At 38.8% G+C, this 20,492-nt stretch overlaps 2 pseudogenes; both read right to left on the reverse strand.

Annotated features, from left to right (window-relative positions):
- Positions 1-1,085: 1,085 nt before the first annotated feature.
- LOC101615752 lies at positions 1,086-2,331 on the reverse strand (annotated as a pseudogene).
- Positions 2,332-18,081: 15,750 nt separating this feature from the next.
- LOC101616048 lies at positions 18,082-20,034 on the reverse strand (annotated as a pseudogene).
- Between the last annotated feature and the right edge of the window lie 458 nt (positions 20,035-20,492).

A 20,492-nucleotide genomic window follows, 5' to 3' on the forward strand; every position in this document is an offset into this window, starting at 1 on the left:
TTTTGATAACTCTTCAGATTTCCATATTTTTTATAGGTCTATTTAAGTAATTAATCTCATTTTGATTTAATTTAGGTAGGTCATATAAATCAAGGAAATCATCCATTTCTTTCAGATTTTCATACTTTGTGGAGTATATGCTTTTATAGTATGTCCCTATGATTTTTTTGAATTTCTCTGGAATCTGTTGTGATGTTACCTTGTTCATCTCTGATTTTATTTTTTTGTGTCTCTTCTCTCTTTCTTTTGGTCAGATTTGCTAAGGGTTTATCAATCTCGTTTATCCTTTCAAAGAACCAACTCTTTGTTTCATTAATTCTTTGGATTTTTTTTGTTTCTATTTCATTAATTTCTGCCCTAATCTTTATTATTTCTTCCCATCTACTGATTTTTGGTTTGCCTTGTTCTTCTTAGGCTTTGCAGGCTTGTGCCTTAACTGCTAAGCCATCTCTCCAGCCCTCTGCTATATAATTTTAAAGGAAGTTCAGACCTGTTTCCTTGGTTACCCACATTTTTTGGATGTGCTACCTTTTATATGCTCTATTGCTATTTCTTGAATCTACAAAGAGATAAGTGAAGCACAGGCACAATCCAGCTTTCCACATCTATGTGACTGGCTTACTGTGTGACCTGCCACATCTCCGTAAGAATGCAGGACACCACAGCTTTATACTGTGCATTGCATAAGTTATATTGTCCCAGGTTTCAGGGGTTAGGATACTGCAGGCATGTTGTGTCTGTCATAGGATTTCCAAATCTCATTTTATCTTTTTTTTTAATTTTAAACCAGTTTAATTTTAAGAGTCTGCATAAGGTAGAGAATACAGACCACATATTATAATTTCATATACACAGAAGAAAGACACAATGATAGTAAAATGTTCCCTATTATGAAGGGTGAACCATTATGCAAACTTTAAAAGGGTGTTTTCCATCTCTGTGTTAACGATGTAATCTGATGATTCTCTACCAGTTTAATTTATAAAGTGTCTATGGCACTACAGTGAGACTCTACCAATCTCAAAAAAAAAAAAAAAAAAAATCCCAACAAGAAAAAGCATCCGTGATGAAATTATCCATGGTGGTCACGCACCCACATGGGAAGTAGTAGGAGAGGATCTGTAGGAGGACAGCCTGTTGTCCGCTCCTCCACTCAAAAGTAGCCCCGTGTCTGTCCAGTCCACACTTAGGACTTTATCTTCATGAGCAGCCAAATCATACAGAGGAGCCTTACAACTTCTTGTGTCCCACAGCTTGACAATTTTATCTAAAGAGCCTGAAATCAGCTGCTGTTCATGGGTAGGAGAGCACTTCACTGATGTGACCCAGCCTTAGGGACAGCCACACCAAAGAACCATCTTTAGTGTGAGGGTCCCACAATCTGATATGTCTATCTGAGCTTCCAGATGGCAGACATTTACAAAGTGGAGAATAGGAAATAAAATTAAACACTTAGTTTCCTGACAAAGTTGACTTAAGACCACCAGACTCAACATCCCACACTCTAATTGTGTGGTCCCAAGATGCACTGCAGATTTCTTCAGCATCTGACCACAGTACTGAGGAAATTGCTTCTGTATGGCCACAGAGGGTCACTATGGGAGTCCTTGTCAGCCCCAACTGCTCTGTTTTTTGTTTCTTTCTTGGACGATCTGTAGATTCCTCCATTTCATCTTCTTCATCTGTTTGGGACTGTAGACCAGATCTTTAGCATCTTATCCCAGGAACCACTGCAAAATTTAGTCCCGGAGCTATCAACAGCTATGGAGTCCACACTTCTGGCATGACCCCTGCGGTAGTGCAGGGCTTTCACCTTGTTCCTCTCCACATTCCACTCCCACAGGAGGATCGTCTGATCCATGGAGGCACTCAGGAGCAAGCAAGACAAACTATCTTTTTTTACCCAAGCCACATCTTTCACAACACCTGTATGTCCCACAATTGTCATTATTGACTTTCCTTCCAAGGACCAGATTCGAGAAGTCTTATGGTAAGAACCAGTTAAGATCCATTCCTCTGCCCCTTCAATTGAACTGATCCAGTCATCAGGGAGCATGTACTGCTCTGGCTGGGGTGCGGTGTATTTCTCCACATACTCTATCTAAACTCCACAACCTCTTCCATGTGCTTGACCAAGGGCATTCGCAGAAACTGGCCCTTGATAAGGAAATCAAACTCCACATGCTTGTGCAACTCATTTTTGGCCTGCAGTAGTTTATTAATGATGCTACTGAGGTCAGCAATTTCAGAGGTGGCAGGAATTGAGAAAGGAACATCATCGACTGTGTATTTCTTGTTTTCAGTGTAAAAGCGTGCGTGGAGCTGAGCCATGGCGATCAGGACACACGAGATTTATCCGCAAAAATGTACGGGTTGGTAGCTCAAAAATGACACGGCGGCCCAGGAGAGCGAAACCCGAGGAGGACGCGTGCCGGCAGCTTTCTTCCTCCCAAATCTCATTTTAAATATGCCATGGTGAACCAGCAAATATTTGTAACACTTTGGGGCTCTTAAAGAAGTCTATGACTTGTGATTTCCATCTACAAAGTAACATTTATGTTTAAAGCCTGTTTCCCATTAGTCTGTAGCTTCTCAACTGTCCTAAACTAGATGAGACACAGAGTACAAGGGCCATTTTAGCCAACCCAGCTTCCACAGAAAAGAACCTGAGCACAAGAGCCTCCAGAGCCTTCAGCGTCCTGCATTTCCTACCTCAGCTCCTCCCTCCTCGCTGTCCTGGCTCTTGCCCTCAAGAGTTTTGGAAGAGGACACATGCCTTGCCATCTATCTGCTTCCTGGGTAGATTTCAGCATTTCATCTTCCTCCATTTCTGATAAATTTACCTCTCTTCATTCTTCAACCAGTGTCAAAATTTGTATTGATCCTACCTGTTCCTCCCTTTGATCTTTTTTTTTTCCCCCAATGTATGGAGAAGAGCTAAAATTTGTGAAAAACAACATAGACCACAGGTCAGAGATTCCTTTTAAGCTTCTAGTATCAAGAAACTACATAGCATCACTTTTAACTTCATTTAAAAGTGGTAAATGTTTGTATAATTTGGATTTCAGTGAGTGAATCAATTTGTCTCACGTAGCAGAACTTTTACACCCAGTGCTGATGGTAATAAGCAATATAATATCCATGATATTTACTTTAAGCCCAGTCATTAATACATATGGTCCTTTGAGTGTTACTTTTTTCTTCAAAGATACTGGAAACCACTCATTATTCGAGGAAATATTGTTCTAATTACTCTAATCATAGCATGATAGGTCCATTTTCTCACAAAATAAGCAACTGACTCCCAAAGGGTAGAAAGAATCTGACAAAAGACCTGTTGGTCCCTGAGAGCTGGATCTTCTCTGTGTCTGCTTTTGGACATAGTAGGTGGACTGAGTCTGAATGAGGGACACCTGGGTTCAGCTCCTGTGCACCTCAACCACCAGCGTTTTCTGTGCTCTTCAACCCTGCATCCCATCATCACTCTACCTTTATTAAGCAGCAAAACATAGCAAACAAGTTCTAAAATATCTATTACTAAAACATGTCCTGGGCAGGGGAATGCAGCTCAATTTGTACAGTGTCTCCCTAATAGGCATAAGACTCTGGGTTTGATGCTCAATTCCACATAAATTGGGTATTGTGAAAAATATCTATAATCCTAGTATTTGTGAGGTAGAGACAGGAGGGTCAGAAGTTCAAGCTCATCTTCTGTATCATGGAAATTTCAAGGCAGCCTGGGATAGATACATAAGATCATAAATAAAGACCCAAAATTTTTGTCTAAGTCATAATTCTATATGCTTCAGCTCAAAGAATGTAATGAGATTTTACCTCTTAATACATTAGATATAAATGACACTAGCCCACAGTTCAAATGCTTTTATACAGTTCTGAAATCCTCAACATAATTTTAAAGTAGGTGTGAAAACTCACCAGTCTGACAAACCTCATGAAGTAATATAACTCTATTTGTAGGGTTTATTGATGCTCATTTGGATGTTGATAAATTGTACTGCATAAATATTTCTTTGCATGATTACAAGGTGTTTGCTTAGACATAGCTGAATATTATATATGTGGGTATAAGCCCCATATTACTTACACCCGAAATTGTCTAATTTCCAAAAATATCTTGTCATTTGCATAAAGTAGTATATGCTTTTAGGCTGTGCTAATAATTTATACTATAAGATTTAATTATCTGCATGGTTACATTTAACTGTTAGCAACATGCAAACATAAGTATCCAGTAAGGTAAATAAATCCATTGAAATATAAAACTAGAGAGCAGTTTTCAGACATAAATGCTGCCCAATCACATTTTGTCATATTCAGACAGTTGAGTAGAAACATCTTTCATATGGAGTAGGGAAAATTCTTTGTGTAGCTAGAGAAAATTCATTGAAAAACATATTGGATATAGCTTACTTAAAGTGCTTTGTTTTACGTGTGTACTATTGAAAAATTAATTATTACAAAATCATTAAGAAAAAAAAATCATTATCTCCCTGAAAATGTTTACATAGACCTAAATCTGTGGCTCGCATTTTTTTGAATCCATTCAATTTCTGACTTAAAGTTCTATTCATCATTATACATGTTATTAAAGCTCATTAAAGTTTTGGGTACTTTCACAAATATTATTGCTGCTAGCCTTAAATATGTTGTTCATGCTCTTTTCTGAAGCCTTTGTCATAGTTGTCTCAAAGCTTCAAATACTTATTTTGAAGTTTAAATTAGAAATTTATCTTGAACTTCAAGCTCATTGCCCAGTGCTTATCAGACCTTCTTTGATCTAACATCAGACTGAGTTGGTCAGGAGAAGCAACAGATTGCTCTGTACAAATATTATTTCTGCTGAGATCAAAAGTTCAGTGAAAATGGATTTTTCTCAAGAGATTAAGAAAGGTTTTTTTTAGTCTAGTTTTGAAAACTTCTTAAAATTAATGGAACAAAAGTTAACATGTATTTTAGCCATTCAGAAGCTCTAAAAAGAATTTATTCAGCCCCTAATCTAAGTAAAATCTCTCTCCAATAATTAAGTTAAAGAACATAGCAAAATTTGGCTTACTTACCTTTTTAAAGCTTTTTCATGGACAATTTTCACATATGTTTATAAATGTTTTGATCATAACCCCTCTTTCTACCTTCTTTTGTTCTCTTACACTGAGATAATTTTTCTTTCTAATTAGTCTTTCTTTTATTTTGATATCTCTTGTTTTTGGCCTCTCTATCATTCAAAAAAAAAAGGGGGGAGGCTGAGGGGCCCAATCCTGTATATAGTATCAATCAGGTCTTGTGCAGGTAATGACATGTACTGTCAGGTTATGAATGTAATGGCTACTTCATGTCCAGAAGACAGTGTTCCAAAGCATTGCTCTCCATCCTCTGGATCTTACATTGTTTTTACACCTCCTTCCACAATGTTCCCTCAATAGTCATTTATTATCAGCACTTTTGACAAGTTCTAAGTCTCCCCAGTAACCTCCACAATCTGTAAAAATAAGCTTCTCTAACCAAAGGTGAGGATAACACTAGTTACGGACATTAGTATAAATGTTATTTAAAGGGCCATTTGATGGGCACAACATATTCATTAGCCAAGCAACAAGAGTAGCTTCCCTCATAGGGCCTATGACTTTCCTAGCCATAAGCTTTTAGCTACATTTTTAGTACTGGGCATAAATTCTCTCTTACTTTATTTTTTAAGTAAAAATAAGTTTTTACCATTTAAAAAGCTATACGATGACCATAGTCCTTAATATGTAAAATGCCCCCATATACTTATGTATTTCAATACTTGTTCTCCAGTTAGTGGGGCCACTAGAGGGCAGCTCTTGAGGTTTTACAGAACATGGCTACTTACTATTCACCCTCTATGCCCTCCTTGCTAATGTGATGAGATGATACAGGTTTCCTGAAATGCTTTCCCCATCATGATGGACTCCACTCTCTGGAACTGTAAGCCAAAACAAATCCTTTCCTTCCTTAACTTGCTTCTGGCCTGTTATTGTTCCAGCAATCAGAAAATAACTGATGCAGAAAATTGGTAATAAGCAGTGGTGCTATTGTTGTGACAAGACTGACTATGTAGTTCTTAGCCTTGGAACTGGTTTGCAGGAGGACTACGAAAAGGTTTGAAACTTAGAGCTACAGAACATTTAGAATGCCATAAGCAAAGCTTAATGGGATATTCTTGTTGTAGGAGATTAAAAGGCCAGAAAACCAAGAAAAATGTGGACTGCTGAGTCTTGACTCATGAGGTTCCAGAGCAGAAATTAGACTTTATTGGAAAGTGAGCTAGGAGCGGTTCATATGATACTCTGGCAAAGAATGGGCTGTATCCTGCCTCTGTTCCAAGGACTGAACAAAGTTAAATTTAAAAGTAATGAACTAATGTGTTCAGTGGAAGACATTTCAAGGCAGAAAGCTTTGAGTCTGCATGGTTTGTCTTTCATGTCCTGGGTCAGATCTACATGAAAGAGAGAAATTGCAGAGCAGAAAGACATGAAGCAAGAAATTTTGACAGGGAAAAAATGTGAGCAAATCCCAGACCTAGAGACTGCAGCTATGTTACCTGTAATTGTTAAAGAGATGACCACTGTTTAAAATAACTCTGCAGCTCTGTGCTGGGATAATAAGAAAGCTCCTCTGAAAGCAAGACCCAACCAATTATAGGTACTAGCCAATAAGAATTTGAATTCTTTTGACAAGAAAAAGCATAATGGAAAATTCTGAAAGAGGTCTATGTTTCCCAAGGTCAGCATACAGAGGTTGCTAGAGCTGTGTTCCTTGGCCATCATACTTCTTCATGTTGACCTGGTAATAGAACTTGACAGCATCACCCATGTGATAGCAATTTGGAAGAATGAAAGATACAAGATTAAGGAAGTCACAGAGTATTGCATCATGGTTCTAGAGAGTTGCTGAAACTAAGCAATGTGAGGTAGGGTCAAATTCCCTGCAAGAAGACCCTGTGAGGCCAACGCATTAAGCTGTGAAGGCAAACCCTATGTTGCAATGGAGACTTCACAACATTAAAGACATCAGAACCATGGAACTAACATATCTATGGGCTTAGGGAAAATCTAGCCCATAAGAAAGGTTACACATAGCACAGCTGGAATGCATAGCTACACATATCTTTATTGGAGCTCAGAGGATTTCATTACAACTTCCAGATACTGTATATGAAATGGCAAGAGTTGATATTTACCCTGCTAAATTTTGATCTTTTTCTGGTCCAATTCTTTACTCTGTACCCATTCCTCCCTATACATACCATATGTATATACATACATACATACATACATACATACATACATACATACATACATATAGATATATAGAGATATGTAACATGTGTTTGTGTTGAGTCTCAGATGAGACTATGTACTTTTAACTTTTGATCAGTGTTGGGACTGACAAAAACTGTGGAGATTTTTCAAGTTGGATTGTATACATTTTGCATTATGAGATAGCCACTAGTCTATGATGACCAGATTGGAATATAAAATGTCTTTCATGGACACATGTGTTTGATTTCTTAGTTCTCAGATGGTGGCACTGTTTGGAAAGGTTGTAGAACCTTTAGTAGGTGGAACTTTGCCATAGGAAATGTGTTACTGGGGCACCTCTTAAGATTTTGTAGTCCCTCCCTGCTTCTTGTTCACCACCTCTCTGTTTCCTCCCTGCCAATGTAATGTGATGCCATTGTCCTGATCCTGTTGTATTTTACCTTCCATAATGGACTGTAACTGCATGCTGAAATAAACCCTTTTCCTCCCTAAGTTACTTCTGGTCAGGTATTTTATCCTAGCAATGAGGAAGTAACTAATACAATGCCTATATAAAATTAGAAAATAGAAATTAACAAAACTAGAAAAGTGATGCAATCTACCATCCAGCAATGGTGCTTTCTACCCTTAATGAAGGTACCTACATACCTTTCTCTTCAAATACATACACACATATATCATTACAGTTTTAATAAAATGAATCTTAAAACTGACAGTATACATTTTTAAAAAATATTTTACTTTCATTTATTTGAGGAAGAGAGGCAGAGACAGAGAGAAAGAGAATGAATGGGTGCACCAGGTCTTCCAGCCAGTGCAAACAAACTCCAGATACATGTGCCACTTTGTGGATCTGGCTTATGTGGGTACTGGGAAATCAAACTTTGATCCTTTCATGTTGCAGGCAAGCTCCTGAACCACTAAGCCATCTCTCCAGCCCCCACAATGTACATTTTAATGTAAAAATTTCCTCTACAAGATATTAGCTGTTTTCAACTGTCTGAAAAAAATCCTTTATAATTGTTTTGACCAATTTGAAATCCAGATTTTCAACTGTGATAGTTAATTTCTAGCTATCAAGATGACAAGATTTAGAAACACCATGGAAACAAATATCTGATCATGACTATTATGGAATGTTTAGATCAAGTTAATTGAAGTCGCAGACCCACTCTAACCATGGGTGGTTCCATCGCATGGGTTGGCCCTATGGAGTGCATAGAAAGGAGAAAGCGAGTATAGCATTCATCACATTCTGCTTCCTCACTGGGGTCTGAATGCGACCAGCTGCTTCAAGCTCCCACTGCTATGCTTCCCCTGCCATGATGGTCTGTAGAGTGGAACTGTAAAAGTTAACAAGTCTTCTACCTTTAAACTGGACAATTGAAACTTGTCACATATTTTGTGCCATGAACTAGAAGTTACCTAATACAATAACAATGCCCTGATTTTGGAGAGAATGACCCATGCATCCTTTATATTGGGCACAGTTTACCTCATGCTACCATTTCTTTATTTATAATACCAACCTGTTAAAAAAGAAATTCAGAGGTGGTAAATTTTGCCAAAGTAAATATTCAGGATCCTGGCTGTATGTAGTCATGTCCCTGTAGTCTTTCCTGGTGTAATCCTCCTGTAGTTTCTACAATCTGTCAATAAAATCTGAAGATTAAGAGATCCATACAAAGCATGACTGCCATTTGTCCTGTCATCATTCCAAGAAACATATCTGGCTGACCAATAGCTTCAGTGATGGTGACCAACAACTGAACTGGAGGGATGACAGCTGTCCCTTCGATGCATACCCAGATCCTCCCACTCCAGCATTTGAAATTAGTCTCTATGGGATCACTTTTATACTTCTTAATAATCCTTACCTGAGCAGTGTTGTAACAGGGTTTTGGAAGTTCAGGAAAAGTGAGTTCATGTCTGTTTAACCAGAAATTGGATAAACCAGACTAAGAATAATTTATGAACCACTGAAATGTTATTCAGGAATATATGAGGAAGAGGGCTGGCCTACAAACTGAGGAAAGGAAAATTACTACACTCACAAAGCCTGAGAACACACTTGGGAAACAAGCATGGGTCTAAAATATAAAAAGGTATTTAGTGAAGAAAGAGGAGAAGAAAGTGCAGAAAGTTCCTGCCATGTAGGGGGAAGGAGGGAGCAGAAAGCCTCTGTGGGAGTAGGAGTCTCCCCTTGTCTCAGCCTAGCTAAAGCTTACCAGAACAGGAACCAAGAAGTTCAGGAGAGATGAACAGCCAACAAAGAAAGGTTTGCCCACCTGGTAAGGATCTATCTATAACCTTATGGTTGTGGGCTTTACCTTCAGGCTCAAGTGAGCCTCAGAGAACTGATTGCTGTGGACTTAGGGAGCTGGCTCAGGAAAAAGCCAACCATGTTGCCAAGTTTTGGAGCTGAGCTTAACCATCCACAATGCCAGGATCACATTTAAATTATAGGAAAGTGGTCTCTTTCAGGGAAGTGCTCAGGTTGTCTGTGGAAAACATACTAGATAGCTCCTTTAGTCAAGAGATAAGGAGAGGAGAGATTCTTCTCTAATTTCTAGTAGAGTGGAGATTATAAGGGCAGACTAAAGGATATTTCTGTTTCTTGCTTTTGGGACCCAGTCACCCTAACAAAGCTACCTCATTCCCTCTCAGGGAGAGATAACTTAGAGGTTAAGGTGCTTGCCTGTGAAGTCTAAGAACCCAGGTTCGGCTCACCAGAACTCAGGTAAGACAGATGCACAAGGTCACACATGTGCACAAAATGATGCATGTGTCTGGAGTTTGATTGTAGTAGCTAGAGGCCCTGGTGTGCCAATTCCTTCTCTTTCTCTTTCTCTCTCTCCTATAAAATTTTATATATCATTTGTTTAATTTCTATTAGCTGCTTTCTCATATAACAAAAGGTTTTCTTCATCACCTAGGGATTTTGGACACCTTGTCTATACTTCCCAAAGGAAAAATAAAACAAGGAGACCAGTTCTCAAAGGAGTTGCATGGGCTTTAATTGTTTCTTTGTTTGTTTTGTTCCATAATTAGTTGAATGTATTACCTTTTATTGCAATAGCGCTCATGGGTATTTTGCTGTGTCCCTATCAGTCTGTATGCTTTTGTAAAATGGCACCTTGTCCATTCCAGTGTTCCTTTTGCTAACATTTTCCCATGGTGATAATTTACTCAAAAGTAACTGAAGGAAGTTAAATCAGACTCACAAGATCTTTAGTTAAAATAAAATGTTAAGGGACTGGAGAAATGGCTTAATGGTTAAGGCTCTTCACTGCAAAGCCAAAGAACCTTGGTTTGATTCCTCAGTACCCATGTAAGCCAGATGCACAGGGGAGCACACACATCTGGACTTTGTTTGCAGTGGCTGGAAGCCATAGCATGCTCATTCTCTCTCTCTCTCTCTCTTTCTCTCTCACTCTGCCTCTTTCCTTCTCTCAAATTACATAAATAAATATAAAATATTTTTAAAAGTAAATAAAATTTTAACAGTTATTTTGTATGGATTGAAGAGGCCATTATGTTATGTATAAATCTAATCTACTAGTAGAAATGTAAAATATCTAGTTACATTCAGAGTATTCCCTTCACTTTTATAAATGGAAAATTCAGAACAAAATTAATCTGTTTTTCTCCATAATTATAAAAATTTGCTTAAGTGAATTCTAGATATGCAGCCAGATCTGGTGTAAGAGCATATTTTTACTTCCTCACCCTGGAAAACTGAATCTAGTCTCCCACAACGAAGAGCTCAGGCCCATCTGTTACTAACATTCCTATAATATTCGAGTTGATTTAATGGGAGGCAACTCTGTGATGGTGCAGCCAGCTGGACGTGGGACATATGAGGAAGGAAGGGTATGATCTGCAGGAAGGAATTGTCCATCAAAACAGGATTAGCCAAGCAGTTCTCATCTCACAAACTCCCCAACACTGTCATAAGATTTCATGCAATGTTGGGTATACTTAAGCAAAACATGGAGTTTTATCTGCAATGAAAATGTAACCTTTCAGGTGGGGGGAGAGTTAGAGCTTCTGAAACTAGCCCTAAGTAATTAGCACTTTGTCTTTTGCTTAGGTCTCTTCTGCTCACCTCTTCTGCTCATGGCCCCATCTGGATCTCAGGTTGAATTGTAATCTAACATTAGTCTTTTAGCTTATCATTCCTTCTTTTCTCAACTGGTGTAGTGGCAGATCCTATATCCCCAAATGTGACAGCACATTCTTACTCATTCCTGTATTTAGATGTCATATTTTTTATGATCCCAAGTTCTTCACAGATTAATGGCTCTTGTTGTCTACAACCTGGGTCCTAATTCTAATGTGTTTAGTCATCATTTGGTGACCATAATACCTGGAAAGTTGGAGGACCTTACTGTATGTTATCTTTATGCCAAGAAAAATGTCCAATTTTATTCTGTGTGTTTACTGTCTTATAACAAATGGATTTCATTATAGCCTATATTGTAAAAATATTTTTAAGAAGCAATGGATCAGACTGTTTCTACTCAAAGGTAAATGTGACATATTAGGGTTGAGTTATTAAACACCTATTAGTAGCACATTGAGGGTGGAAGAAATAAAATTTGAGGAGGTGAAAAATTCTTGGTAGGTTTCCCGTGCAATTGTGCTCACAGAGATTTCAATAGGCAGTCCTGTATGGCTAACTGGAAGTCATTGAGAAGAAGGTACCAGAAGGTGGCAGAGAGGCAGCAACTCCCCCTGTCTCATTCCTTATGGACTCACTTCCAAAGATGCTCATAAACTCATAGAAAATAGTCAAAATCCACAGTGAAAGATCAGGCATGTTGTAGAAATAGAGAGTAGATTGTCATAGCACAAGGCTTTCCTAACAAGGAGTGAGATTCTTACATTGGCTTACCAAGTTCCTTACTTTATGGTATCAGCTCTGAAGTACAATATATCATGGAATTCATTGTTCATTTGATTTCTGACTTCATAAATAACCAAATGATTTAAGAGAACCTGCATTAGGATTAGGGTACTAGCAAGCCTCCAAGAATATGTGGTAATGTATATGGATGAATCACCCAAGGATAAGAATGGGAACATCAGCCTCAGGATAAAATTCCTCCAATGGGATGTTGTCCTCAAATCAGATGGTACACGCAGTTCCAGCATCTGGGACAACATAATTTTATCAAGGCATTGCTCCCCTGTGGTTGAGCTTATGTACCCATACAGGCAACATATATCTTCCAGATCTAGACCACATCACAACTCCTTACCCTATAGCCTCCATAGCCTACTCCAGCCCTCTCTCCCCTCTATCTGTAAAAAGGAGAGCATTTCTCTCTGAATATGTTAAAGAAACCTAAGAGCAAAAGATAGACATCATTTTAATTGACATCTTCATTGATGGTAGCAAGGCAAAAACAAATCCTTGGGACTTATTATTAGATAAAAATGATGTAAGATAAATATAGATCTCTTATATCACCATGGCTTCATTATCATCATCACTATCCTTATAAGACTGCTAGCACCTATGGAAAAAGCTGATCAGTGTTGCCTTTTGGAAGACCTTAAAGAAGAGAAGGTCTGCATTCACTCTATGCACATGTGGATATGGGCCCATGGGCCACACTCTCACTCTTGATCATGGGTAATGACTCCGGGGACAAAGGACTCACAGAGCTCTCAATAGGCAGTCCTGTGTGGCTAACTTGAAGTATGAAGACAGTACCAGGAGGTGGCATAGAGGCAGCAATTCCCCTGTCTAATTCCTTATGGACTTACTTCCAAAAAGCATCATAAACTCATGGAAGACCATTCAACTTTTCTTTTTTTTATTAACAACTTCCATGATTATAAAAAATATCCCATGGTAATATCCTCCCTCCCCCACTTTTCATTTTGAAACTCCATTCATTTTAAATGGCTAGTAATTCACTGATTTCAGTCTCTAATACTGATATAGCATGAAGTATAGGAAGGAAAAATAAAATGAACATCACAGATGAACATGTTTGTTTCTCATGGGAGAAGAAAATCATAGGCCCACCCAATGAAAAGTAAGTGCTATTCATATAATCTATGACTATTAACAAATTTAGCTAATGAAAGTGAAAATTAACATATTGTGGTACTTTTATTATTATTTTGTTAAATATGATGAGTTTTTTCTCAATAAAATCTAAACCATTCATGGAAAGCTAAAGTGAAATTTGTATGAATTGAAAGTAGACTTTCTTCTGTGGCATTAAATTTGGGCAACCCACCAAATTGCCAATAACTGTCCTGTTACCACTTATTTTTCTTTTTGTTTGGTTTTTCAAGGTAAGGGTTTCACTCTAGATCCTGCTGACCTGGAATTCACTATGTAGTCTCAGGGTGGCCTCAAATTCTCAGCGATCCTCCTGCCTCTGCCTCCTGAGTGCTGGGATTAAAAGCCACCATGCCCGGCAAGACACCTTATTTTCACAAACAATGGGAAAGGAAAGAGTACACCTTGCCTTCACCTTCACCCCCAGTGCATAAGAAATGTCACCAAAAATCATTGTCCTCTTTTGGTAAGTGAACTGTGTTTGCATGTCCCAGTGACTGAATTAAAGATAGACTGAAAACCATCTTCCCCGGGGAGAGTTCCCAGCAAGTACAGGAAAGCAAAGTTGAAATCTGGTGTTCAGAAGAGACAGCCACATTCCTGTGGTGACACAGACTTCTTCCTGCCCCGGGGAAACCCATTAACATGGAAGCCAAGCTGCCAGGCAATTGGCACTAATACAAATATTCTTTAAGAACAAACCAAAGAGCTTCTTTCTTAAATCTTTATAGTGTTAGAACTGCTGCATGCTTTCCTATATACAGAATGTATGTTGAATCTACCTCACACATTCATTCAGAAAGTTAAAATATAGGACATGAACTTTAAAGTGAGAAATTACTGAGTAAGTCTTGGCTCTCATGTTTTGTTATGGTATAATTGCAAAAGTGTCCCAAGCTCTGAAGGCCTAAGTTTCTATATGTGTCAAGTGCAGACTCAGAGAAAGTAAGATGATGAGGTGATCTCCTATTGCAGTTTTAGAAGTCTATGGTGTACACAGATGCTTCTCAGAGCTGGGTGTGGTGGCACATTCCTGTAACTCCAGCATTTGGAAAGCTGAGGCAAAAGGATCATTAATGTCAGGCCAGCCTGAGCTACATAGTGACACCTTGTCTCAATGGGGAAGTTATACGTAAAGTGGTACTGACAGTATGACATATAAACCCAGCATCCTCACATGCAGAGCCCTCTGAGCTGAAGTGGAAGAACTTTCCAACTTGCTTCTAGGAATGTCATTTTCTAATATTTATTTTGTTGCTGTCTCTACTTCAAAGATCTTCTGTATGAAAGTATTTATGATTTCCTTAGAAATTCCATCCTCTTGATTTCTTTTTTCTTATGAGGATGATATTTTTTTTTTAATTTAATTTATTAGTTTTCTTTTCAGTAAATACAGGCAGTTTGGTACCATTATTTAGGCTCATCTGTGATCTACCCCCTCCCATTAGACCCTCCTTGTTATTGAAAATGGGTCGTGCATTGTGGAGTTAGCCCCCAGTTATTAGTATGATAAATGTCTCTGAAAATCATGACCCAACATGTAACTCTGACATTCTTTCCGCCCCCTCTTCCGCAAGATTTCCCTGAGCCATGTTGGCTTCATTTTTGGTCTGCTTCAGTGCTGAGGTGTTGGGGGCCTCTGAGGCTCTGGCTCTCTGATTTGGTAGGAGTTGATTTTTCTCTGCATTGATCTCCTTCCCCTTTGTGCTGGTATCCAGTTCACAGGAAAACATCACCCTTGCTTATTTCGCCAGTTGTCCTTAGTTTCAGTTGGGCCCCTTCTGAGGTATGTTGGGGCAGCTCTCTTCTTAGGATCTGCATCTATCTTTTTTTCCCTCGTTGTTTGTAGTGCAGCTAGGCGGTCGCCATCTTGACCGGAAGCCTCGAGGATGATATTTTTATCTTTGTATGTTGAAGTTTTTATTAAGCACGCTACAAAAAAACTCTTTCAAGACATTTACACAGTAATCTATAGGTTAGAGTATATAGTGAACAATTCAAATGAAAGTTAAACTTGTATGTGCTCAATATCAACTGAACGTCACAAGTCACAAAGCCCTACAGAAGAAAATACCTAGTTCTGAAGTTGCACATTTCAAGATAGATTCCTAGGAATATAGTACATGCTTTGGCAAATTATTATCATACCACATTGTATGAGTGGTGCATTAATCAGACAGCATAGCAATAGCAAATACCTCAAACTCTAAGTGGCTTTGACAATAAATATTTGTCATTGATAGCCCTTTGCTGAGTCACTTGAGGTCTTACGCTAGCAGGAGGCCCATTGCTAACTCAACACAGGCTTCAGGGTAACTGTGATCGGGACAGTGTAGGAGTGTGGTCAGCAGTTCAAAAGCACATTCCCTTTAAGAGACATACTTCCTTAGCTCATATTTTATAAATATGAGCAATCCAACAGCCACCCCTATTCTCAAAACACGGAGATGTGCCTGGTTTATGCTTCTTTACAAACATAGCTAGTGAGCTTTCATCCCCTCCCTACAAAAGATACTCAGAGTTCCATTTAGTGTGGCCTCAACAGCAGTACCCTGTACTGTCTACATCAGATGTGGAACAAGCTCATTTGAACCAAAAATACTTGAGGTAAAGCGTTTTCCGTCCCCACTAAACCATTACACAATGACAGAAGAAGATAACAGGGCTTCCCTGTCATCTTCACTTCTCCCAAACCATGGGAAAAGACACACTATCCAAGGGAGGGCTAGGCTGCCGGCTCCTGGACTGATGATGCCGAGGTGGGAAAGCAGTGATAGTAGGCAGAGAAAGAAACACTGCATTCTCTCACTGTGGCCTGTCAGGAAAAATAGTAGCCAGAGACTGCTGCAGTGTATTGCCCTATATCTGCCATCACCCCCATGCCATTGCTGTGCTCCAAACCCTCTCTGGAGATGAGATGGGACTTTATTTTGGGGGTTCAAATGCAAACCCCAAACCCAAATTCATGTCTGCTTTACTTAAAGAATTGAAATAAAACAACACTGAGAAAGAGTATTTTTTGTGAATCATTACATTTTATCCTATCCAGCAAACAAACAGTGAGGAATAGGTACATCCACATGGTCAAAGGGCCCATGGAAAACTCCATGGGCCTAGAAAAAAAAACTTAGAAAGATTGTAAAAGAGAGGCTTTAAAAATAAGGCAACAACACATTATCTTTTCCCACTCTGGCAGTAGCCAAGCTTCCAGAGTGGGAAGGACAAAACCTTATGGATGGTGAAAACCTCCAGTTCCAGGAGATGAACAGCCTAGGAGACAGGAAAGAGGAAAAGGAAAAAGTCCACCAAAGCTTCATGAGCAACCAGGCTTTTTGTCCTGGGTGCAGCATCTGGAAGGGGCACTCCTCACGTACCTGAGCAATTAATTCCTGCTCTGCGGCAGCTGGTGCAGACAGCAGGGTGAAATGTGCAACATTAAGTGACCACCATTTGTTTTGAGTCAGTATTTATTCTGATTAATATTTTACAAAAATTTTGGCATTTAATTTATGTAAGGGGAACTAATTTATTATACACTTTACAGGTTTTTCTTTCCACAGAATAACGTAGTAAGTAGCAAAATAATACTTGTCACAGTTATAAATAAAGAAATTATACAATAAAAATATTCATAGCTTAAGTAGGATGTTTTATGTCTAAAATTTCAAATAAACACCTGCAAACAACAAAAGTATGGATTAAAAACTCCAAAGAATTCATGTTCAGAGCTAAGAATTAAGTTCCTATTAATAGTGTCCAATTTAGCCAATGAGAACTATTCTCAAAAGGTTCACCTTCACATGATTTTAGAGCTGGGTTAAACTGAGTTCACACACAAAACCTACAAAACTAAACAGACGGCTCACTGCTGCATAGTTGCCTTGTGACCATCTGATGATTCTAAGTTACAGATTTCACTGGCACTATGAAATGTTTAGTACTAAAAACATTTCCTTGCAAATATTTCCCATGTAATCACACATTTAGAGGTTGTTTGTCAGCTTAACTGAGAAGCATCTCTTCTGTATTGCACTTAGTAGGGCTTTTAAATTTCAACAAAATAATGACTTAGTGTGCTCATGCAAGTGCTATGCATCAGACCATTAGACCTCAGTTTGCTACCAATTATCACTGAACTAGAAACGCACCAGCAATGCAGCAGCTGGTAGAAGCACGACGGCACACCATGTGAATGTTACCTTCTTGTGCCTTAGAAGACATGCTACAAGATTTTCATCACAGTATCTACATGTACATCTGAAGTGTACACAAGACGGTCAATCAACTTAAGACAATTCTTCTGGAATTAGATGCAGTACTTCCAGCACTGTAGAACACAATTTAGCCATAACACAAATTTAGTTTTAGTTAGAACTGAACATTTCCCATCACTATGTCACATTTATCAGAGTAAGTTCATTTTTTCCATGAAAAAATGTTATGAGAACAAAACCAGAAATGAATGTTTGTGAGTTCCTATGTATGAACCATTAAACTTCTTTTTGTGATCTTTATTCTTCACACAAGTGGCAGTGTGTTCTGTCCATGTTTACTTAATAAAAGTGTTAAAAAGAAAAAAACTTTAAAATTCATTGTTATCCCTACATACAGCATGCTAATTTGTTCCAAGGAGGTGGATTGGAGTGAGAGAGACATAGACAGACACAATGTTCAGACACCACTCAGCAATATGCTTCATAGAATAAAGATGTTGCTACACAAGTTGGTACCCAGATCCTGATATTTGGTCATATTCTATAGTATACTGCCTGGTCCAGTCCATGATAACAGGATGAAAGAGGCCACAGCATCGAAATTCAAAGAAGTCTATAATATTCCTTACACATCCATGGTTGAATGGACTTTCAATAGATGTTGTTGTGACTTTAATGTGCTTGTACCTTCTGGCATTCATTCTTTTATTTGTAGTAACTCCTAAACACGATATCTGGTACATCCAACACATGAGTAATACAGCTACCCACATGAAATGAAAAACACTATTCAAAAACATCCAAGATGAACATGTGGCAATATGAGTAACATATGTCCAGAATCCATCCTTGCTGTAAGTGGTCTCACAAGTGAAGTCCCCAGTAAGAAATACAACCATAAATCATCCAGCAGATCCTAAAAAGAAAGAAGAATAGGTAGCCCATAAAGTAGCTATGGTTGCCTGCACCTACAGTTACCCACCCACGGGCAAAGGTGATCAAATTTTGCTATACAGCAGTTGTACACATGACAATGTTTGGATCTCACTGGTTTACAAATCAAACAGGTACTGCAGAAAATGCTGAGGTCCAGACTTCCGGTCTCAGCAAGTTCAACTATTGTCTTCTTCTGCTGCTCTTCTGTAGCTTTAATAATCTCTGGGTCTGATTTCCAAGAGTTTCCAAAATTGTAGAAAAGTGCAACACTATTGGCAAGGAATTGGAGATGGATAAATAAAAAGTTGAGATCATTCCAAAACCAGAACCATGTCACATACATCCAAAATTTGGTTGGCAAATATATCCCAAGGGGCAGTGCACTATGCATTGAATGTTCAAAAAAGGACTTTGAAAGAAATTGTACTGTAGCCCAAACACCACCATACGTGAGCCCTTTAATGAGCCAAGAATCAATGTTGAGGTCTGCTATAAACCCAACCAGCCAAATAACTAGTAATTCTTTCCTAGTTATTTCCTAGCATTACTTTCTGCCGAAATTCCTTATCAGCCTTGAGCTTTCTAAGGAAAGAAGGATTGCCGTATCCTTTTGCTTGCCGGGCCTCTTGCAAATGGCTAATCATCCACATGCTTTTTTCTCTGTTTTGCCAAATCAAGTGGTGATTCACCCTTGATATTCTGGGCATTGACATTAGCTCCAGCTTCCAGGAGAAGACTAATGACTATGGTATTCCCTGATAGTACTGCCCAGTGCTGAGCAGTGTTTTTGTGATACTTGTCACCAAGGTTAACTGAAACATTGAATGCAAAAAGCAATCTGGTTGGATCCACATTAGAGGTGTCATTCCATTCTGGTCCATCATATCTACATCCTATCCTTTTGATATGAGAAAAACAACAATTGAGGTATGTCCACACTGAGCAGCCAGATGAATACAGCTACATCCTTCCCCATCAATTAATGATGGATCAGCACCATATTTCATTAGTTGTACAACCATGGATAAATGGCCTTGTCTTGTGGCCCAGTGCAAGGGAGTTGAATTCAGGTCTCCTCCAAGTTGATCTACAATAGCACCTTTTGAAATATAGTATTTTACTAAATCTATTCTGTCATTGATTGCAGCCCAGTGAAGTAGTGTAACATTTTCCTTGTCAGGTTACCACACGTCATAACCAGCTTCCACCAATTCTCGGCAGCATTCATATGTCCCATATCTTTGCTTGTTTCATCAATTATTCTTAGTTTCAGCTGGGGCCCTTTTGAGGTATGATGGGGTGGTTCTCTCCTTAAGATCTGCATCTATTTTGCAGCTTTGCCTATGTCCCATGTGCTGTAATCATCAATGTGAGTTTTCTGCCCAAGAGGTTCACCATATCTATGGTTATAATGGCTTTGGTGTTTGAGTTCCTGGGGATGGAGAAGGGGCATGCAGCCCACTTCGCTCTCATATTCATCTGGGCCATCCGCCATCTTGGTGTTAAATGCCGCCATTTTTTTTTTATCTCTACTTGGTGAACGGGAATTAAGATCCATATTTTTCTTATGGGACTTCCTGTCTAACTGTATCTCCCTAACACTACCTATCTCCTTTTCATAGATACATGTCCAAGCCCTTGTCATTAGCTGAAAGGCAAGCGGGGCCTGGTTGAGTCACCACATCACTCCATAGAACAATTACTCCCTTTTGTTACTCCATATATGGCAGTCATGTGAGGCACAAGCATGCACTAACTGACTATTACTTCTTTCTGGAATATACTTCCTCCTAACCCATCGTCGGCGAAACAGAGTAATCACTGGATTGAGTTCTTCTTATGCCATGCCCATTCTACTATAAAGAGAATGTCAATCTACCCCACGTGCATTCTTCCCTAACCCTCTCTTCTCTGTCCCTCTCTTATCATTCATAGCTCTTCTCACTTTCTGACATGCTT

The sequence above is a fragment of the Jaculus jaculus genome, chromosome 3, assembly GCF_020740685.1.
Source record: "Jaculus jaculus isolate mJacJac1 chromosome 3, mJacJac1.mat.Y.cur, whole genome shotgun sequence".
NCBI lineage: Eukaryota > Metazoa > Chordata > Mammalia > Rodentia > Dipodidae > Jaculus > Jaculus jaculus.